Genomic DNA, 9,737 nt, shown 5'->3' with positions numbered 1-9,737 from the left:
GATGAGGTATTCAAAATGGTGCAAAGAGAAGATGAAAACTTGGAGGATTTACTTGAAAGATTTCAATACAACCTGAAAAGAGAAAAAATGAGTAACTTAGATGAGGAGACCTTGAAAGCCCTCCTATTAAAATCCATTAGAGATGAATGGATAGATATTCTGAACATGATGGGGAAAGGAGATATATCTCAACTTTCACTCAATGATATAGCAGAGCTATTGTTGGGTCCCTATAATACTAGTGATTACCCCATTACTATTGTAGTTATACCCCTTATTTATATTGTTGTGCCCCTATTACCCCCATATTGTTATTTCTGTGCCCCATAGAATCCCTCTATTGTTATTTTTGTGGCTTTATATTATTATTGTTAGGTCGGCTGGATTATATTGTGACTCCTTAGACTCCTATATATAGAAAGGAGGTTTTGTCATTTGTATCATCCAAGAATTGTTCATTTATGTAATGTAAAGGAGGTTGCCCCCTTGAAGAGGCTGAATTCTAAGGCGTGGATCTCTCTTTTCTATCTTTTTGTGAGCTGGTTTCATAACATTTGGTATCAGAGCTTTGGATTCTAGGGTTTCGCTGCTCCAAACAGGTCATCGTGGAATTTTCGCTATAACTTTTTTTTGTGATGTTTCAGAAGTCTAAAAAAAAACCCATTTGAGAAGAATTGGCGCTGAACCTTGGGTCCAAATTTCAGAGCTTTTTGCGTGATAATTTCGGAGATATGATCTGAGGAAGTTGGTCTTTTTGCAGACTCCTGAATTACATTCAAAACAGGTGACCTGGGGAAAATCGTCATAACTCTCTCTCTGAGGATCGGATTGAAATTTCGTAAAAAGGTACAGAAAGAGGACGGACTGTAGTTTCTTGTGTGTGTGTTTCAGATTCAAAGGTTGAAACAGTGACTCGTGGCACGTCGTACAAGTTCGCTCTACTGAACCAGTCTAAAAGCAAGTCACTGTGGGAGATTTCACATAACTCTTTCTTGGAGAATCCAATTTGGCTCAGACTTGTGGCATTGGAAAGAGGACACAGAAGGCTACTACAGGTAGCAATTTCAGAACTGGATGATCTAAAATTACAGAGATACATCAGATTCAATATCAGGCTTCTATAAAGTGAAAAAAGGTGTGTAGTTTTTTTTAAATTTTTGTGTAAGCTTGGTTTAACGGAATTCAAAGGGCATAGTAAAGCATTATTATCGGTAACTGATGCCCCGAGGAAAGAAAATGCAAACACCTAGTAAGGAACCTGAAAGCTCTAGCATGACTCATGAAGAAGAGGAAGAAATGCTACATGATATATCAAAATTACAAGAACAAGTGCAACAAATGTCACGCTCACAAAAGCTAACAGAAGCTAAGATAAGTGGCGTGGAATCTAAGATAAAGGGCATGGAAGCTAAGATGGATGATTCGAAGACAGATTTGAAGAGAGGCATGGCAGATTTGAAGACAGATATGGAAGAATTGAAGAAGTTGCTACAAGAAAGGGTCACTAATGGTGAAAAGGTAGTAAAGGAAACTCATGATGAGAACAAAAGAAATGTTAATCATGATTCCATAGACTCTAATGTTGGATCGAAGAATCACCATATTCCAAAAATCGATATGAGGAAGTTTGATGGCAAGGATCCCGCCACATGGATATTACAGATGGAGCAATTCTTCGATCTCAATAATGTGCAAAACACACAAAAGGTACGTATGGCAACTTTATATTTGGAACCAAATCAGTTTGTATGGTATCAATGGCTTTTCTCTCGTAAACAATTTATCACTTGGGCAATTTTTACGGAAGAATTGATAGCACATTATGAGGATACAAAAAGCAACACTTTTTTTAGCCAATTGATAAGTCTCAAACAAAAGGGTTCAATAATGGAGCACATTGAGGAGTTCCAAAAATTGAACATAAGGGTAAAAGATATTCCAGAGGAGCATAGGATTGATGTGTTCATAGGGTCTTTAAAGGATAATATCCAACATGATGTTCGCCTTTGGGAACCTGATTCATTAGAGAAGGCATTCAGGTTAGCAAGAAAAATGGAAAGCAAAATTATGGCAACCAGGAAGCATACCACTCACAACTATAAAGACGGAAGTGTTGTTGCCCCTAGTCTTCCACAACCTATAAGGTTGACACCACAACAATTGGAAGAAAAAAGAGCAAAAGGGCTTTGTTACAGTTGTGATAGCAAATACACTAAAGGTCATAAGTGTGCTGAGAAGAAATTATTCTACATAGATTGTGAAGAGGAAGAAGAAAAGGAGCAAGAAAGGTCAAAAGAAGAGGATATACTCCAGGAACAAAGCCTAGATGAAGAACAAATAAATCCGACCATATCTTGTAATGCATTGGCGGGAATTACCACTCCTCAAACCATCAAGATAGAAGGACAAATCAAGAAGAAAAAGGTAATAGTGTTGATTGATTCAGGAAGCACCCACAATTTTATTCATTGTAGGGTAGCAAAAGAATTGAATTGCTTCCTATATCCAGCACCAGAGTGTCAAGTGATGATTGCAAATGGAGGAACAATAAATTGCTCTGGAAAGTGCCATAATATCAAGCTATCCATGGGAGAATATGTATTGACTAGCCCAATGCTTTCCATTCCAATGGGAGGTGCTGATGTTGTACTAGGAGTCCAATGGCTACAATCCTTGGGTACAATAGCTTTTAATTTTCAAGAACTTTTCATCAAATTTTCTTCGGAAGGAAAGGAAGTTGAATTAAGGGGTATTGCAGGGAAACCAGGAAAGATAATCAGCTCTAATGGTATGACAAAGCTTCTAAAAAGGAGCAAAGAGGTGTAATTGCACAATTATGTTCGCTAGATGTTTCCACATTGGAATCATCTATTTCTCCAGATCTCCAAAAAGTCTTGGACAATCATTCCAAGGTATTTGAGACTCCCAAAGGTCTCCCACCTATGCGTGATCATGATCATGCTATTCATCTGATTCCAGGAAGTGTTCCTCCAAACATCAGGCCGTACAGATATCCCTATGTCCAAAAAAGTGAAATTGAACGTATGGTTGCAGAAATGCTAGAGGCTGGTATAATTCAACCGAGTCAAAGTTCTTTCTCAGCTCCAGTAGTATTGGTGCACAAGAAGGATGGATCATGGCGCATGTGTCCAGATTATAGGGAGCTCAACAAGCTCACTATTAAAGATAAGTTCCCCATTCCTGTCATTGATGAATTACTGGATGAATTGCATGGATCAATTTACTTCACCAAGTTGGATCTTCGTTCGGGATATCATCAAATCAGAATGAAGATTGAAGACATTCCGAAAACGGCATTTAGAACTCATGAGGGTCATTATGAATTTTTGGTCATGCCTTTTGGCCTTACCAATGCACCTTCAACATTTCAAGGTTTGATGAATTCAATTTTCAAACCATTCCTTAGAAAATTTGTGTTAGTATTTTTTGATGATATACTAATCTACAGCAAGTCTTGGAAGGATCATGTTGAACATGTTGACAGGGTGCTACAACTATTGGAGGAGAAACAATTATATGCAAAAAGATCCAAATGTTTCTTTGGAGTCCAGGAGGTGGAATATTTGGGTCATATTGTATCTCATGAAGGAGTTAAGGTAGACCCTAGCAAAATTAAAGCCATTAAGGAATGGAAAATCCCCACATCCATAAAGCATCTGCGAGGATTTCTTGGGTTGACAGGGTATTATCGCAAGTTTGTTAAGAATTATGGGAGAATAGCAGCACCTCTAACAACATTATTGAAGAAAGATTCATTTTCATGGACTCCGGAAGCAACAAAGGCCTTTGAACATCTTAAAGAGGCAATGTGCCAAGCACCGGTCTTAGCTACACCGGACTTCACAAAAACCTTTATTGTGGAATGTGATGCTTCAGGAAATGGAATTGGTGCTGTTCTAATGCAAGATGAAAGACCCATTGCTTTTGAAAGTCGTCCAATCAAGGGAAAGTTTTTAAGCAAAGCTATTTATGAGAAGGAAATGTTGGCAATACTCCATGCACTTAAGAAATGGCGACCCTACCTAATGGGAAGACACTTCAAGGTAAAAACGGATCATGATAGCCTTAAATACTTTTTAGAACAAAGATTATCCTCTGAAGAGCAACAAAAGTGGGTCACAAAGATGTTGGGTTATGACTTTGAAATCATCTACAAAAAAGGGAAGCAAAATGTGGTGGCAGATGCACTCTCAAGAAAGGATGAGGATGTGGAAGCATTGTTGTGTGCCATTTCTATTATCCAACCAGATTGGATAAACGAAGCAAGGGAGGAATGGAAGAATGACGAAGAAGTGTGGGCACTTATTCGAAAGCTACAACAAGATTCCAGTACTTCTGATACATTTAGCTGGCAAAATGATTCGTTATGGTACAAAGATCGCTTATACCTCTGTAAGAATTCCCAGCTAAAACAAAAGATTCTTATGGAATTGCACACTTCTCCCTTAGGAGGGCACTCAGGATTTTTAAAAACTTACCACAGGGTTAAGAAGGAATTTTTTTGGGATGGCCTTAAATCAGATATTCAAAAGTTTGTGGCGGAATGTTTGGTTTGCCAACAAAATAAAGTTGAAACAATTAAGACACCGGGTCTATTACAACCTTTATCCATTCCAAGCCAACGTTGGGAGGAGGTTTCAATGGATTTTATCACAGGTTTACCCAAGTCTGAGGGAAAGAGTGTCATCATGGTGGTAGTTGACAGACTTACCAAGTATGCACACTTTTGTGCATTATCACATCCATTTAAAGCCAGTACAGTTTCTACTGCATTTATGGAAACAGTTCAAAAGCTACATGGAAACCCAAAGATTATTGTAAGTGACAGAGATCCCATTTTCACTGGAAATTTTTGGACAGAATTATTTTCTTGTCTTGGTACTCAGTTAGCTCATAGCTCATCTTATCATCCTCAATCTGATGGGCAAACTGAGATAGTAAACAAATGTTTGGAAGGATATCTTCGTTGCTTTGTATCTGATAAACAGACACAATGGGTCAAATGGTTGCCTCTGGCTGAATGGTGGTATAACACTTCCTTCCATACAGCAACAAAAATGACCCCATTTATGGCACTTTATGGGTATCAACCACCATCCATCACATCATATTTAAGAGAAAATTCTAAGGTTCAGGCAGTGGAACATCACATCGAACATCAACAACAAGTCCTCCAACTCTTAAAGGATAACCTCGTGTTGGCACAAAATAGAATGAAACAACAGGCAGATCAACATCGCAGTGAAAGAAGTTTTGATGTAGGTGATTGGGTATTCCTACGGCTACAACCATATAAGCAAATGTCCCTAAAGCAAGCTAAGAAGGATAATAAATTATCACCAAAGTATTATGGTCCGTACAAGGTGTTGCAAAAGATTGGTACTATGGCATACAAATTGGAGCTTCCTGCAGCTTCTCGATTGCACCCAGTTTTCCATGTTTCATGTTTAAAGAAGGTTATAGGTGACAAGCTCCCAATTCAAACAATATTGCCAGAACTTGACGAGGAAGGAAAAATTATATTGGAACCGGAAGCAGTCACAGAAACAAGAACTCGACAGCTACGAAATCGATCAATTTCAGAGTATCTTATCAAGTGGAAGAACTTATCCGCTGAAGATTCCACATGGGAGGATGAGAATTTTATGCAGAAGTATCCAGAACTACTCAAGCGTTGAGGACAACACTTTTTTGAAGGAGAGGGGCATGTTGGGTCCCTATAATACTAGTGATTACCCCATTACTATTGTAGTTATACCCCTTATTTATATTGTTGTGCCCCTATTACCCCCATATTGTTATTTCTGTGCCCCATAGAATCCCTCTATTGTTATTTTTGTGGCTTTATATTATTATTGTTAGGTCGGCTGGATTATATTGTGACTCCTTAGACTCCTATATATAGAAAGGAGGTTTTGTCATTTGTATCATCCAAGAATTGTTCATTTATGTAATGTAAAGGAGGTTGCCCCCTCGAAGAGGCTGAATTCTAAGGCATGATCTCCCTTTTCTATCTTTTTGTGAGCTGGTTTCATAACAGCTATGTGTCCATCTCTCAAGGGGGAAATCAAAAACTCAAAAAGGGCCTAGAGATCCTTCTCTCATCAGAGCGAATAAATCTGCAACTGGATCAGTAAGTAGGGCTGAGATCGGCAATATGCTTGATGAATTCAAAACTGATATCTTAGGGAGTCTTAGTGAACAATTAGACACCCTTAAGATTCAAAATAAACAGAAAGCAGAAGCTGAGGCTTTGGCCATCTTTTGCCCAAAATGTAGGAAGAAACATGCTCTAAGGGAATGTCCCTTGGATGCAAAAGTTGTAGAGACGTGTAATTTGTTCAGAGAACCATGAGACGAAGGACTGTCTTTCAATTCCTGGGCTCAAAGATATCTTTCAAGAAGATCCAAATACACTCGAATCTCTTTGTTTTGTTGCAAGGAGAACTTGGCAAGGGCAACAAAATCAAGGGTTTAACAACTCTATGAATTTTCAACCCCCACCAAACTGGAATCCTTGGCAACAACCTTGGTCCCAACCTCAAAATCCTTTTCAATCATGGATACAAGGTATGCAAAATCCTTATGGGAGATTTGCTCAATTCTACCAATATCCTCCATCTTTTCAAAACCAACAAGCTCCACAACTTCCAAATCAAAGTCCACAACTATCATTGCCATTTCCACAACAACAACAACCTTCTCAATAGAATCAAAATTCTCAACTCTTGCTTCCATTCCAACAGAAGTCAAATCAAATTCCTTCTCAGCCATTGCCAAACCCCAATAATAAAAACCCTCAAAATGCTTACATGATGGAAGGTCAACCATTCCCTACCTATATTATTGTTCCTCTCAATGAAGTACAACTCAGATCAGGTAGAATTCTAGATAAACTTTCTATAAATGCTCAACAGCAAAGCATTTTTGAGGAAGAGTCTCTTGAAGCCAATAAGGGTTCTGAAGCATCTCTTCAAAACCCAAGCACTCAAAAAGAAAAAGAAAAAGAATCAACCCCCACAACTCCCATAGTTGAGCAACCTACATCTTTATCCACACCTCCTTTTCCTGAAAGATTACAAATTGACAAAGGAGTGGAAAAACAAATTTGGTTGCCTGACTATAATTTTCTAGATGAATTGAAGAATGTTTGTATCAAGATTCCCTTGTTACAAGCCACTAAAGAGATTCCTATTCTAGTAAAAACAATAAAGGAGTTGAGTCTTAAAAGACCAGGAAGGAAACCAGGAGATACCAGAATGATCCACCTGGTAGGGAAAATTGCAGATATCATGATGGGAAAAATTACTATGCAGAAATATGTAGATCCTGGTAGTCCAATTGTGAAAACACATATCAATGGGGTAGAAATACCAAATAATTTGATTGATTTAGGGGCTGCTATCAACATTATGAGTAGACAGACTATGGAACAACTAAAACTTCCTAATCTTCTTTTTACACCCACCTTCTTGCAACTTGCAGATCGATCCATTATTAAACCAGATGGTGTATTAGAAGACATTCCAGTCTCAGACTCTTGGGAATATCTAGTGGATTTCATGATTTTAACTCCCAAGAGTAATCTAGGAGGACATCCTCTTATTTTAGGAAGACCTTGGCTAGCCACAGCTGATGCTTTCATAAGTTGTAGGTCTGGGGATATGTATATTTCTGATGGTAATTCGACAAAGAAGTTCAATCTGTATCCTCCAGCAAAAGCAATTATAGAAATAGGAGATAATGAGTGGGTTGATGATGAAGACACTATACAACCTGTCTTTACCAATTCTGAGATTAGTGAAGATAGTCAAATTTTGAACACATTAGAAAACTTTGAACCATCTTCAGAATATGACCACACACAATTTCAGCTGGATTCTGACATTGAGTGTCTATCATCTAGGAAAATGTCTCTTTTCTCTATGGAAGAATTTGGTAGTTCTGCCATTGAGATCTTTCCAGGAAAAACATTGAATATCAACAGAAACTTGGAAAAATCACAACAGGAGGAACTAACCAAAATCTTGCAAAAACATTCTACTGCATTTGCATGGGAGTACACTGATATGAAAGGTAGTGACCCTAAGACTTGCATTCATCACATCTACATTGAGGAAAATAGTAGACCAATCAGACAACATCAAAGAAGGATGAATCCAAACCTTAGGGAGATAGTGAAAGAAGAACTCCAAAAGTTACTCAATGTAAACTTCATTTACCCCATTTCAGATAGCCGATGGGTTTCTCCTTTGGTTATAGTACCTAAAAAGAACGGTAAATGGAGGGTTTGCATTGATTATAGGGAATTGAACAAAGCAACCTTGAAGGATCACTTTCCTTTTCCCTTTATTGATCAAGTATTAGATACTTTAGCAGGCAAAAAGTATTTCTTGTTTTTGGATGGTTTTAGTGGTTACAATCAAATTCAGGTAGCACATGAAGATCAGGACAAGACCACATTTACCTGTCCATGGGGAACTTTTGCTTACCGAGTACTCCCTTTTGGATTATGTAATGCACCCGCAACATTTCAAAGGGCAGTACTAGGAATATTTTCTGATCTAATTCATGATTGTGTAGAGGTCTATATGGATGATTTTACAGTTTATGGTAATTCATTTGAAGAGGCATTAGAAAATTTGGAAAAAGTCCTTATAAGATGTAAAGAAACAAATCTTTCATTAATTCATGAAAAATGTTTTATGATGTTTACTGAAGGGATTGTTTTAGGACATCATATTTCAGGAGATGGAATTAAAGTTGATAGATCAAAAGTTGAAGTCATCTCCAAGTTACCTATTCCAAATTGTCAAAAAGATGTTAGAAGTTTTCTTGGATTTACTGGATATTATAGAAGATTTATTGAAAACTTCACCAAGATAGCATCTCCGCTCTTCAAATTACTTACAAAAGACTGTGAATTTAATTGGGATCCTGACTGTCAATCTGCATTTGAAACTTTGAAAACAAGGATATCTGAAGCACCCATTTTGAGGGGGCCAAATTGGAAACTTCCTTTCCATTTTTCTACAGATGCTTCAGATACAGCTCTAGGAGTTGTGTTGGGTCAAAAGGATTTAGTTCCTTATGCCATTTACTACACCAGTAAAAATTTGACTCCTACTGAGTTAAATTATACTGTAACTGAAAAAGAGTTCTTAGCCGTTGTTCATGCAATCAACAAGTTTAGACACTATATGACTGGCTATGAAACTTTTGTCCATACTGATCATTCTGCAATTAGATATCTTATGAAAAAACATGTTACTAATGGCAGAGTTACAAGATGGCTTTTACTTTTACAAGAATTCAATATTACTGTGTTAGATAGACCAGGGAAACAAAATACAGTAGCTGATTTCTTGTCTAGAATCCAAAACACTAACGAAGATTCTCCTGTAGAGGATAAGTTTCCAGATGAATACTTGTTTGCAGTAACTACTAAAACTCCTTGGTATGCAGATATTACTAACTATTTGGTTACAGGGAAGCTACCTCCACACTTATTTCCTAATGAGAAAAGGAAAATTATTCAGGAGAGTTCACATTATTCATGGATTTCTAATGAATTGTTTAAAACAGGGCTAGATTGTGTGATCAGAAGATGTGTTCGGGAAGATGAAATGCCTGACATCCTTAAGGCATGTCATGATGAACCGTGCGGCGGACACTTTGCTGACAAGAGGATGGCCTATAAAATCCTTTCTTTAGGA

Source organism: Pinus tabuliformis, chromosome 2_2 (genome assembly GCF_031772625.1).
Source record: "Pinus tabuliformis cultivar Carrire ecotype Pingquan chromosome 2_2, CPIR1, whole genome shotgun sequence".
In the NCBI taxonomy this organism is placed as follows: Eukaryota; Viridiplantae; Streptophyta; class Pinopsida; order Pinales; family Pinaceae; genus Pinus; species Pinus tabuliformis.
This window is presented reverse-complemented; position numbering follows the sequence as displayed.